A 14,056-nucleotide genomic window follows, 5' to 3' on the forward strand; every position below is an offset into this window, starting at 1 on the left:
GCAAACTGTGTTTTTCCGACTGCTACCGTCACCTGACATATATGAACCGTTTCTCATGTGTTATTGTTCATACTGTCATGTCAGGAACACTGATTCAGTTAGCTAAAGAACTGTCCCGATATCAGTTCATTTTTTTTTTTTTTTTTTCATTTTAACTACTACTAAGCTTCAGTTTATGACTAGCTGTGATTGTCATTATCTCTCAGAGTTACTAAAAAACTGTACAAACTATTTTCACATATGAGGATAGAGTTATAGTATAATGATAATCGAATTTGTTATAAGAGGCGAATTGAATCCAACAGGTTGGATTTCGAACACCAAGACCCAGAAGACCAAAGTCTTTGCACTGCTATTCGTGTGCTTCATTCTAGGAGCATTCATCTCTTAAGGTATAAGCGCTGCTTGTAAGTGCTGCCTCCCATCATTGTGATTAATTCCCGGTCCTGTATGTGCTAACACCAGGATAACTTGAACTATGACCGCTGTCCTTTGTGTCTTCTACCCAAAATCGCCTAATCCGCCTTTCGGTGGTTCTGCCTACATTGGAAGTTTCCACAATTTGTTCATTCTTTCATCTTAAGAAAGTATATCATGTCTTCACTCATCTCCCTAATAGTTGGATGCATAATGCTTGCCCTCTCTATACCAAGGTATATACAGTATATGCTAGGTCTTTTTGACGTTTTGTGGTAAGATGTAAGATGTAACGACCAGGAAGTTATCGCCTGACCGAATGTGGTTCACATTTCGTCGTTCGGACTCAACATTGGTCACGAATCAATGTTAAGGCTTGAAAATTTGCTGGGTTCATTGTATCGTCATCCCATGAGCACCAGACATGAAGCCTGAGGTTGCGGCCACACTTTCCCTCGAACACTGTCGGAAACATTGCTTGTGACGTGTTAGATTCATGCTTCGAACATATTAGCAACATGTCACAGACATGTTATGGCAGTGTCACGAGCATGGTTTTCGAGAAAGTCACTGACATGTTGGAAACAGGTGAAGTAGTCGTGTGGTCCAGACTTGTGAGAAACAGTACCAAGCAACATGGCGATGAGGGAGGATATCTTACTTGTCGCAGCTGCAACGGTTGTATTATGTGCACAGCAGGGACAAAATACACGTGCTCGTCGGCGATTTTGCGTGCTTCCATAGTGTAAGGCAAACTCCTATGGTGATGGACATCATTTTGTAAATGACCTCGTTAGAGATGACATTGGACTGCTACCGGTGCAAGTGGGGGATACTTCAGAATTTCGTAATTACTTCAGGATATCAAAAACAGATTTTGAAATGATATCACGGTCGCAGGTAATGGTCTACTGCTGTGTTAGATTCATGTTCACAGCTCAAAGCCTCTTCCACACCGGTGCTGCCAACATGATTGCAGCAGAGTTGCCAACATGTTCGAGACACTTGTATTTCAAACATGTCTGTAACATTGTTCTGGGCACAGTTTGAAACATGTTGCCAACACATGTTTTTAGCAAGTGTGGCCGCACCCTGAGGAAGACAGGCTAGCCAGTAATGAATATGTAACTGTGCCAGAGCTCTCATAATGTTTTACGTATTACACTCACTCTTAGGACAAAGCAGCAGCACGACTATTGTCTTTGACTGTACCTATCCTGCCGCATACTTTGCAGAGAGTCTGTAGATACTCATCAGCAATCTGCTTTAATGTGAGTGAAAAAAATCTATAAATTTGGCACAGTATTTATCAGATGTAGTAAACTTATCCAGACATTTAGGTCTTACAAGAGAACCATCTCTTGAATAACCCTCACCTGGTCTGCCTATGAGATATGCAATCTTAGCACTGTATGCTGTAAGCCCTTTGTTAGTAATCTGAGACTGAACATTACTAATGAAATCATAAACACGAACAGCAGGTTCCAAATTCATGAATTTTGGGCGTGATGCATCTTCAATGGTGATGGTTTGAGAGACAGGATCATTATCAGACTCAGTTGTCATGGTGACGGATGTAGAATTAGAAGGGGTGTTAAGAACCGTAATTCATGGTGAAGGTACACAAATATCAGGAAAGGATGATGACAGTGAATTCCAGTCAAAAGATCAACGAGAAATGTGTGAAGTAATGGGAGTAGGAGATGAAAAATCTACACTAGTTGAAACAGTTGAAGCAACAGAGACAGTTATTTGATCAGAATCAAAAGTTTGTGAGTCGGCTGATGGAGCAATTTCCTATATTGCAATACACCTTCCCACTCTCAAACGAGTAATAATGTCATGGGAGTGCTTAGCCTCAGAGGAACCTGGCTCTGTTTCACCTCCGGACGAAGATGTATCATATTCAGATAAGGTAAACTTCTTAATATAAGAAAATGTTATGAATAAGTTAGAAGAAATAGGCACAACGAAAATATCAAGGCAAGTAAGTACAAATGAAGCGATTTTTTTTTTTTTTTTTTAACCAAAAATAAACTATTATGTACAGTCAGGGAAAGTTCCGTATTACCCATCTCACGAAGCACTGGTGTGAGACGGGTGAATGTGACGCGGCAGCCAGACCTCACGTGTCTGGTAACTGTGAGTGTGAAGGAGAGGGAGACGGGGACTGGGGACAGAGGAGGGTTTGGTGATAGGTTGGGAATCACGTGTAAGTCTGCAATGTATGACCTAGACGATGTGTTTGAGTTAACTAAGATGACAGTATGATGCTAGCATTTTATGAAAATAATTACATAACTGTCTGTAGAGCTAGTGTTGTAATTCGAAGTTTGTTGGGTTCTAGACAGACGTTTGCATGCTTTCGTTCCCTCACGACTTTAACATGAGATGTTTCCCAGGAGATATTCGTAACGATATAACATATATTTTGTGCCGACTGGAAAAGAAAGCCAATATATATATATATATATATATATATATATATATATATATATATATATATATATATATATATATATATATATATATATATATATATATATGTGTGTGTGTGTGTGTGTGTGTGTGTGTGTGTGTGTTTGGGCAGAGGCATCACAACCTGCTTTCAAGGCCCAGTAGTCCTCCTACATACCATACACCTCCACATGTCACCACTTCGGCGCTAACACCCACCGTCCATATTGAATATATGCTAGGGCTGTCTTATACAGGACTGGTGTATTGGTATTAGCGGGGGTACTTTTATGACATGTCGGCGGGTCATCTGGTAGATCAGGAAAGTCTGCTTTTATTGAAATTCAAATCCTTAAACTGTTCCCTGCCCCAGCCGGGATTCGAACCTTGGTCCATAGACAGACTCAGAGAACAGTGTGATACCATACAAAAAACATACCGCTTTTGCACTTTGAGAATACGTCAGACGCATTATTATTGGCTATTGATACTGTGACATGAACAACTCTCCAAACCTTCCCACCCCCGGCCACCCTCCCTCCCACTCACTGTTACCAGACATGTCGGGTCTGGCTGCTGCTTCGTAACTATTCGTCGCCACCAATGCATCGAACAGTGGGTAATGTGGAACTTTCCCTGACTGTACAATAACAATTAACAGAGGGGATGTTTATATATCAAATGTTTGCAAATGATAAGTTCATATGGATGGGAAGGTATGGAAACGGAAATCGCGAGTATGAGAAATGATCTGGGAAGTTGTTTAAAGTACGGTGATACGCTAAAATCTGTTAACACATCATTAAAAAGAAACTAAAAGAATTACTACTTCGGAAATGAAGACTTTGGTGAAGAATAGCAGAATCTTTTGCACTGAACAGATCTCATTCACCAGCTAATGTTACAGCAGAAGGTACTTTCCCATAGGATGATAGTTGTAGTGCAGGGAATCTAGGGTCAAGTCCCTGGGTAGATATGTCCACACGCTTATCTGACAGGAAGATGCCACGAACACAAGCGCTGCTACAGTTGACTGGTTCAGGGGCGTCCTTGGGGTGAAGGTGCACTGAGCTGGGAACGTAATCATATACTCTGTCACTCACACATGGCGGGATATGAATCACCATCGGTCCTCAGGGAGAACAGACGGGAGTGCATCACTGGGACTGGAAGCAAGGAAAGATAGTTAATATACCAACAGGCAAGATGGTGTGGCAGCAGGGTGGCTGTCCCAGGTACAGGATCGGGAGGGCCCACACCAGTGTCTTCCGAATAAAAAGAGTCATTTGGGGAAGAAGATTCCTTACCTTCCTCACCTTTCTTCCCCTCACGCTCAGCTCTGAGAGAGAGAGAGAGAGAGAGAGAGAGAGAGAGAGAGAGAGGGGGGGGGGTAGGCGCGCTCCATCATCCTAACCCAATGCACCCAACCCTCTCCCACCTGGTTCCATCAGTGTGGAATCCCCACCGCTCCGCTCATCCCCCTCCCCCTCCACCTGGCAGTAAGGCCTGTCACCTCGTATCTGTTTCCCTGTTCTGCTCTTTTTGTCAAGTAGTATGTATCTGACCACATGAACTTGTGTCATACTGACTCTTTCTCTATACCCGGCAGTCTTTGTATATACAGTATATTAAAAAAATCTGTCCTTCCTCTCCTTTCCCTTCGATCCATTGTTATGCAACTTCTTACATTTGCAGTTCTATCTCCTTACAGTGCCGGCTTTGTAGCCAGACCAGTTATGGGCGAAAATGCTATTTATAAGGAGCTAGAACCACTAGCATAACAAAGTTTTTCCACCCAACCTTGCTTTGCTGCCCTCTGTCTGGGGAAGGAAACTGGGGTCTGATAACTGAATTTTCTCTTACGGCACCACACCTAGCGTAGGTGTGGGTGGATTTGTCACCGCTAGGGGTAGTTTTTCACTGGCATAGCCAAGACACCCCCTTGTTTCGAGGTTTCCCTTGGCTCTATGGGTTACTATTGTTCGTTAGCTTGTTTATGACCAGCCGGAAGAGTATCTTGGATTGGCATTACCTTTAGCAATCCATTGCTAATACGTCTAAGAGCTTCTTACGCTAGTGGTTCTCTCTCTCTCTCTCTCAATCTGTCTGTCTGTCTGTGTCTGTCTGTCTGTCTGTCTGTCTGTCTCTCTCTCTCTCTCAATAAATGGGCTTTTCGTCCACAACTGGTGCAGCTCCCAAGTTGTATTTTATTCAAGCATCGAAACCGCCTCGCAGCTGCAAGTCTTATAAGAAGTGGGGCCCTTATGCAGTTATGACGATGCTCCATTGTTCACTAGGGTTTTGTGATTTAGGTTTGGATTCTAAGTGGAACGGGGGCTTCATAGCACTTCTTACTAAGCGGTGTATTTTGCATTATGCACCGTAGCGTTCTCTTCCATTATATTATATTGTTTTAATACTGATATATTTTGCATCATTAACATTCAAAAAGATACGGAGCTGTAATGTGCAGGATCAATCGCTTCGGAAGAGGTGTTACGAAATTCCAAAGATAATATTACCCTCAAACCTCGGGCTAAGCCAGCACTGGTAACACAGCACTTGGTGGGAGACACGTGAGTGGAGGCAACTATGCGTAAAGTTCTGTATCAAACTCACCGTGTTGGGTCCTGATCACAGGTATTTGCTTGAGTCTGGCTGACAGGTTAAAGTAAGGAAAGTGGGGGGGGGGGCTATAAAGCTTGGATATGTGGAAGACGGAAGAAGAGACGACTAGAAAGAAAGGTTATATTAATTTCTATCGACGATACGAGGTAGACAATCATGTTTTAGCCAAGTTCCAATTGTCGCCGACCTAACACGATACATTAGCATGTTTATTTATGATACGTGCTGCCAGTGTAACAATAAATATTTGATGTATTTCTTATGAGAACAGACTGTTGATATACCAATGTATTCTGAGATTGTTAGTAAATTATGCTCTTTTCCATCCCCACAGAGTTCTGAGAGTGGTCGAGTCAGGCATCTATAACTATTGGTTGAAGCTATACACACCAAATTACACCTCTTGTCTTAATCCTCCCAGGAAAGTTGCTGTCAGGACAAAACTAGGCCTCAGCAATCTCTGGGTAAGTATGTAAAAATATATTTTAAATTAAGCATACTACGATACTCTTGTGATTGGAGTTAATCAGTATCGACATAGAGTTGCTGTTTTGCTTCTTTATTGTTGTACCTTTTTATTTTGGTAAATGTAAGGCATTTTGACTGTATTATCCACATACCTTCATAATCATGTTCATCTTCTTCAATCCACAGGGTATGTTTGTGGTGCTAGCAGAGAGGTGAGGCCGTTTGTCTTCTAATCTTCTGCCTTGAGTTGGTCTGCCATAGATTGCGAGCTTAACTGTTACACGAAGACAATCCTACTCACCACATTAACACACTGAGAGTAGGTATAGGACTTTCACCTACCTGAACTCTTTTCATCAGAAAAGCTTCACTGAAAGCTTCGTGCATAAGACTAAGGTCCAGGATGTAGACCAAAACTCCGTATGGCAAGAAAGTGCAACATCATATCCCTTGCCTTTGTAACTGGTCACTCGTCGCACAGGTATAGAAGGGGTGAAGTTGTGCTGGCGACACTGTAGTAGAGGAAGCACAGTCGGAGTAAAAAAACAAGGTTGATGGGTCAGGGACGGAGGAAGTAACGTACTCGGCTACCAATGACTTGACTTTTTTTTTACACACAACTATTGCCCCTGACGGTACTTCCATCTGACACAACTGCTGACCCCAACAATACCTCAATCACACACAGCTGTTGACGCTGACGGTACCTCCATCTTATACAACTACTGACACTGACGATACGTCTAACAGACGCAACAAATGAACCCGAAGGTACATCATCTCTTCTACGGTTTATGCATGGACTCTTATGCGACGGTTAACTGACAGGCTTTTAGGAGGGTGGGGGTGAAGAAGAGTGTTTTAATATATATTATATATATATATATTTTTTTGTGGGGGGAGACACGTTTGAGGGGAGGTCTTGGGAATGGAACGAGACAGACAAGGTTAATATTTCCATTTAACGACTTCAAGGATCAGTTTATAATACCTTGGAAAATTCATTACTTTTAAGAAGTGCTGTTTCTGTGTTCTCACATACATTCTAACTTAAAGTACAACGCTGTCGCGTTAGAGGAAAATGCTATATTTCTGGATCAAGAAAATCAATATAAAACAAGCTCAACTTTTACCCTGTTTAGAGCAAGTTTTCTCCAGTGTGTGTTATAAAGGTATGACCTCTGATTTTCTTTGATCAGTTCTTTTTAGGCAAGTGGAGAAGATGGAGAATGAGAGACTGAACAGAAGACCGAGGTGGAGTGAGGTGGAGGGCAAGAGAGAGAGAGAGAGAGAGAGAGAGAGAGAGAGAGAGAGAGAGAGAGGTAACAAGTTGATAACAGATCGACAGGTAGATTGATATATATAGGTATAGACATGTTTAATTTTGCACATAATCATACGCAGTGCTTTAATCATTATAATATCAAACCTTACAACACCAGATATGTATCAGTTACGGTGGTTTACGGAAAGTAATATGAATTACGTTCACGGACTGAAGGGATTATTGGGATTGTATACATTCCAGGGCGGTGTTGGAGTGGGACGCCTTCATGTGGTTGCACATGAATTAACTACCTGGTTATACAAACGTCTGTCAGTTACTTCCCTCTGATCCAAAACGAGGATGGTGGACTGCAAGTAAAGAAGAACTAAAGCCTGTAGTCCACCTGGTTTACATTCCAATAAGCCTGTGGTTGCAACTATTACTACATCTTTGGGATGTCTCACCTAAGGTAAAAAAAGTTTATATTCACAGTAAATAAATAAATAAATAAATAAAATTACTTTTAATAAAATTAACTAGCAGGAAGTGTTACACTGTTTCTAACCTTTTCAGAAATTATGCTGATTCTTTGGCAGTTGTAATTCCCACACAGAAGTTTGTGTGATACAGACATTAAACCAATTTGTCTCTTCCCATTACTAATACTGAACCACCCAGGACGCGTCCACACGTCCTCTAACAAGGGTTGCCAATATGTAAACAAAGGAATGAATGAGCTGCATTATGTTCCAAAGAACAGAAATAAGATCCTGTTGGCAATATCATGATGAAGTCTGAGCTGCCTCGTATGGACACATCGCATCACCACTGCTGTTGCTGCCAAAAAAACTTGAAGCATTGTTGAAATAAATATCTAAATACTGACTGCATACATGCCTCCAAACTGGAATTAGAAATACAGTATTTTGGTGTTGATTTATGTGTTAGGTTATTTTCTTGGCCAGTGCAATCAGTCTTATTAGTGAAATATTTATCACTTTTTATACTCTATGATGTTTTCCTTTACACTGGTATATCCGGATGTCTTGGAATAAATTGAAATTGTAGAGGAGTAAATTGTTGCACGAGTATATAGGTTATTTTCATCCTACCTGTTTTGTAGCGAAATCTGATGACGGACAAGTATCTGCTAACTTCTGTATTTAGGATTTTGGGTTGTCTTATAAATGGCTTTGGAGATTTCGCAAAACCTCTCCCTCAGCCATCTATTCTGCACATTTGAGCTCTAAATTCTCCTTCCCATACAGTATCTGATGCAGTCTGTGTCGATATTCAAACGGTTTATGTAACATGCAGGACAAGGTGTAACAGGCAAAGTAAATCGGTAAGGAAGAGATGTTACGAAGCCTCCCATTTCAGTTAAAACAAGGCCTTTAATATCCTCTTATATGCTAATAATTCAGACTTATGGCCATATTAGGACGACAGAATCAACACAGAAAATTGTGTTTAAAGTGTAAAAATCAAACTAAATTGCTTAGGATGAGGTGATACGAAGCCTCTTATGACACTTGGAATGCGACTCTAAATATCTTGCTTGTAATCAAAAGTCGCTTTATTTATGTTATACACTAGAGTTATTTTGCATCGCCATCATCACCAACATTATCATCACCGTAATCCTCATCATCGTCATTGTCATGGCAATTGTCATAGTCATCAGTCATCATCGCCATTGTCATCGCCACTGTCGACGTCATCGTCATCAGTCGTCATTATCATCAGTCGTCATCATCGCCATCAGTCATCATCGTCGTCAGTCGTCGTCATCGTCATCGTCATCAGTCGTCATCATCGTCATCAGTCATCATCATTGTCATCACCATCAGTTGTCATCATCGTCATCAGTCATCATCATCGTCATCACCATCAGTCGTCATCATCGTCATCAATCATCATCATCGTCATCACCATCAGTCGTCATTATCATCATTATTCATCATCATTATCATCAGTCGTCGTCATCGTCATTGTCATAAGTTGTTTTCTTTGTCATCCTCATCAGGCGTCTTCGTCGTCACTGTCGTCACAGACAACAACAAAAACAACAACAACAACAACAACAACAACAACAATTATCATCATCATCATCATCATCGATATTTCTTCAAGAAGACATAAGACCACCGGTAAAAAAAAAAAAAAAAAAAAAAAAAAAAACTACCTTTGAATTGATTCAGAGACTCTGTCAAGGTGAACAGAAGTGCATTTTCGAATATGAAGGTGATCCATCACGAAATAAGGAATACGATTTTATGAAGGTTAGGTTGGGTTAGGATAAATTTTCTTCGTTTATCATTAAATAGGTTAGGCTGGTTAGGAGAGGATAAGTTTGGTTAGGTTAGCATAAAATAGGTTAGGATAAATTAGATAAGGTTTGGATGTTTAGATAAATATGGTTTGATTACGTTACAAAAATTTAGGTTAGGTTTGGTTAAATCAGTATGATAAGGGCAAATTTGCTCCAAAATTGGCGTTCTAAGATGGCGTCTCTGTGTTCACGCATAAGATGGCGTCCGTCTGCCGTCTTCGGGGTCGTTGGGATTGTAAACAAAGGCTGTTTTTTAAACACTATTCACCACTGCTGGGAAAAAAAAGAAAAAAAGCGAAATTTGAACATGCACCCAGAAAATACTCAAACTATCACATGGAGGACTTTGGTAAAGGGGAAAAACTGAAGACTGCAAAATAATGTGGTTCTATGTCACCTTGACGACTTTGGCGGCTGATCATCATCATTTTCATGCACCGCGAATTCGAATCTTTCAATTGAGGGGAGGTAGGATGGATGGTACCCTTTTAACAAGTTAGCCACAATAGTTTTCATGTATCTGATGCTTATTTGATTTTTTTAAGTGATTCATTTGGTTTTGATGTTGATTTTTATCTGAAATAAGTGCTTTGAACAATAAACGTAGCCTGGAAAAGTAACAAAATTCTGTCTGATCACAAAACTTAGTTATGGCAAGGTTAATGACCAGGTTATACATCCCTGCCAGGGTGTAACATTTGGTCAAAAGCCAGTGATTGCCACCATGAATTGTTTCATTCACGTTATGCAAATATACGTAATGTGAATGTCCTGCATGGATTATTGTCCCCCCCCCCTTCCTGGCTCACTTATCTACTTAATTTACTTTCCACCTTGCTGGTTGGCCTTCGGTCTTCACGGTCTTTGGCGGCTGGTCTTAGTTCTAGACTAACAGGCTGAAAAATGTGGTGTACAAAAATATTCAAGTGCCGTTTTGGTTGCAGATAAAGCACACGGATCACTTTGAAGTGTGGCTGGGTAAACGTTCTACCATACCTACTCTAATGACCACGTTGCCTTAGAAAGTGTTATTATGGTTAAAAGGTGTACCACAGCCTGCATCAAGACCAGTTTTCCTCTAAAACTGAGGCAGTAGATAATACTGTATCACAGCCACCACCAGGAAAAGGTCTCTTAGAAAAGTTTTAATTTAGGCAAAAAGTGTATGGAGGCATCCATTTTGGAAAGAAATATCGTCCCCAAGTTCACTCGGATCGCTGGAGGTAAAATGAAAAAAGTCATGCCATGATTGCATCGTCTGTAGTATTTACTCCAGCTAATGAGAAATGATACTTAGCTGAGACTGATTCATAGTGTAAATACAGTCACCGTTAAATATTTCATTGTATGGAACATATTTAGTACTTTTTGCAACTATCATTTTTATTTATTATTATTATTATTATTATTATTATTATTTTTTTTTTAGCTGAGTGAGTCACAAGAGCCTCAATATTATTGTTACCACCATTCCTCTGAAGAGAAGGGCATCTCTGATACTGTACTTTCTTAGTTTGCGTCTAAGAGCTTATTCATGTGAGATAGACTCATAGGAACCTGAATCTTAAGCAAATCATACGTTAGGGTGGAATTATAGATCTCCCCTTCCCCTCAAAAAATGTGAAGGCCCGTCTCAGAAATTTATCTCCGAGGTGATATTCTTCTGTCAAACATTAAATGTTAATATTAAGTATTAAGGGTCTCTTAGAATGAATGGGGTATAACTAACACCCTAACTCACCTATTATTATCTCCTTATACCCTAGTCAGTTCCCCTCGATTTGGTCAGATCTTAAAAGATACTTGGTAGATAAGTCGGAATGACAGATAATGACGGGCTTGTGGTCTTGGTTGGGTTGTGTAGGTCTATCCCTGTCACCTGGTGCCGTCTATCTACAGTGTTCCCATCTGCTAGCTCGCTTACACGAGACTTGGGAACTAACTGGAAAAAAAAAAAATAAGCATTTCACGCATTCAGTGGATTCATAAATGCCAAATATTATTTAATTTCAGTTATCTAAATACAATGAATTACTTCACGAAATTTACAAGGAAGGTCAAATTTAACGACTTAATCTAAGTTTTAAAGAAAAACTAAAGCCAGATATTCATTTTATCTACGTTAAGATATAAAGGACATTCTTCCGTTTTCCACGTCATCATAGCACGCCTGCACAATCATGTACATGGAATATTCCTGTTATTATAGCTATTTATACAGGTATTTACATCATAGTTGTCCATAACAAGTTAAATACAGTAGTATTTAACTTATTAATAACAATGACTATTAACCAGAAAACTAGACCAAGTCCCTGGATTATGAAACCTCTTTGAGCCAGCACTAAACGTTCTCTGGAAAATTCCTTCTTTTTTTTTTTTTTTTGTTTAACAGGGAAACCTATATTAATAGGTCCACATATATCTCTACACACAGGATATCTCCCTGTGGGGGAAAGTAGTTTCCACATTTTTTTGGACCGGACGAAAAATGCTACGCTGTATCATGTAATATGACCCCTAGCAAGAAGATCTCTGCGTAAGTCTCAAGAACCCTCTGCTGTAGTCCTAGGTCGCACATCTTGACCCAGTTTTCTCCACCATTATCTCAAGACTAACCGTTAACCCAAGGGGTACCAATTTGTCGAGGGTTTTCATGCTATGTCCTCTACATTTAATCTTCACAAGTCTCAGCACCCCTTCCGAATCTGGATGTCTGGAAACAACTTTAGCGAGTGACCACTGGCATCTAGATTGGTCAGTTTTCACTAAGACCACATCTCTTATATTAATTAAGGACTTGTTACTGGCAGCTTGAGCACCATAATACCGTTCTGTTAGGCTCAATCGATAATCTTCGTTCCAATGCCTGTTCGAAGTGTCCAATCCCTTTTTCAAATGTTGATATCTTATATCCTGATGTCGCCCTAGTTCATTCTCCTCTGAGGCGGCATCATCTACTTCCTCTTTGATATCAACACAAGGCACCGGATAGAGCCTTCTGCTATACAGCATTATGAGACACTGTCAAGGCTTTGTTGAAACACTAGTATCATCCAGATAGGTTAAAGGTCTATCATTAATTCTAGCCTCAGTTTCAGTTATTACTGCCCTTACCTCTTCTCTAGCGATTTTGGTTCTATGTGAAGTTTTACTTAGGCAGTTCTTCACAATACTAATCATTCGTTCCGTAAACCCCTCTTGCCATGGGGCTCCAGGAGCTATGAACTGTCATGTACAGTTACGGATTCCCAGGGTCGACTTAACCTTTGGGCCATTTATTATACCTAATGGTAATGCTCCAACAAAATTGGTTCCATTGTCGCTTATTAATTTACTAGGACAAGACCGTCTAAGAACAAATCTTCTGAATACATTCAGGACTGTCTCTGAACCTAGATCTTCTGCCATTTCTAGATGGACTGCCCTTGTGTAAGTGCAAGTAAATAAAAATATATACATCTCATGGGGAGTTCCCTCACCAAAAAATAAATTATTAGTCCTTGTGTAATCAACTCCAGTTACTGTGAAGGGCCGACTCATATTTACCCTCTCCTTTGGTATTGAATAATGTCCTGGATAGTCATATGGTCGTTGTTCATACCTACAATATATAATGCACTTCTTTAGATTTTTTTTCACAACCTGTCTACCCCTAGGAATGCAATACCTTTCTCGGACTCAGGCCAGAGTCTGCGGCACACCTCCATGAAGAGTTAACTCATGGGCTTCCTTAACAATTAATTGTACAAAATAATCATTCTTTAGTAACACTATAGGATGTCTAGTTTCGAGAGGCAAATCAGCCTTCACTATTGTGCCACGGCATGCAATTAGGCCCTTTTCGTCTAACAATAATCCTAAAACTCGTATCAGCTTATTACTGCTGCTATTATTGGCATTAAAGGTAAAAAAAAATCTCTCAGTAATATTTCCTATGCCACATGTTCACCCAGTATTCCACTTTCTTATTTAAACCCCACTTTCTTATTTAAAAACCTTACAGCTAATTTGATAGTGTTAAGTTGTCTTGTTATTGAAAATCTACTGACGTCTATGAGATCTGGCTCAGGTACTATAAGATACAGGTTTACAACACAAACCTCAGCAATATTATACTGCTTCTTCTCAGGCAAATCTTTAGTAACCGTTTGGGACCCTTAAACAACAAGTCATCTCGGATCAACCTCTCGAGAGATCAGCTGGGTTTTGATAGGAGTATACACGCATAAATATAAACTTGGAAGATAGTTCTTCTATAGTCTTCACTCTCTTGTGGACGAAAGGAATTTTACTGTCTTCCTTTCCTTTCCAGTAAAGACACATCTCTCTGCCAGTCCATATATTAATATCCTCAAACTGGGTGTAAAGAGTAGTGGTTAAATACCTGGCCAATTTAGTTCCTACTTCCATGGAAGCCAATTCCACTTGAGCTAGGGTTCTTCCTTTAAATGATGCTACTCTGGCTTTGGACGTAATGATTTTTC

This window comes from Coenobita brevimanus, chromosome 93, assembly GCF_032717465.1.
Source record: "Coenobita brevimanus isolate Jiangsu-jjx chromosome 93, ASM3271746v2, whole genome shotgun sequence".
Lineage (NCBI taxonomy): Eukaryota > Metazoa > Arthropoda > Malacostraca > Decapoda > Coenobitidae > Coenobita > Coenobita brevimanus.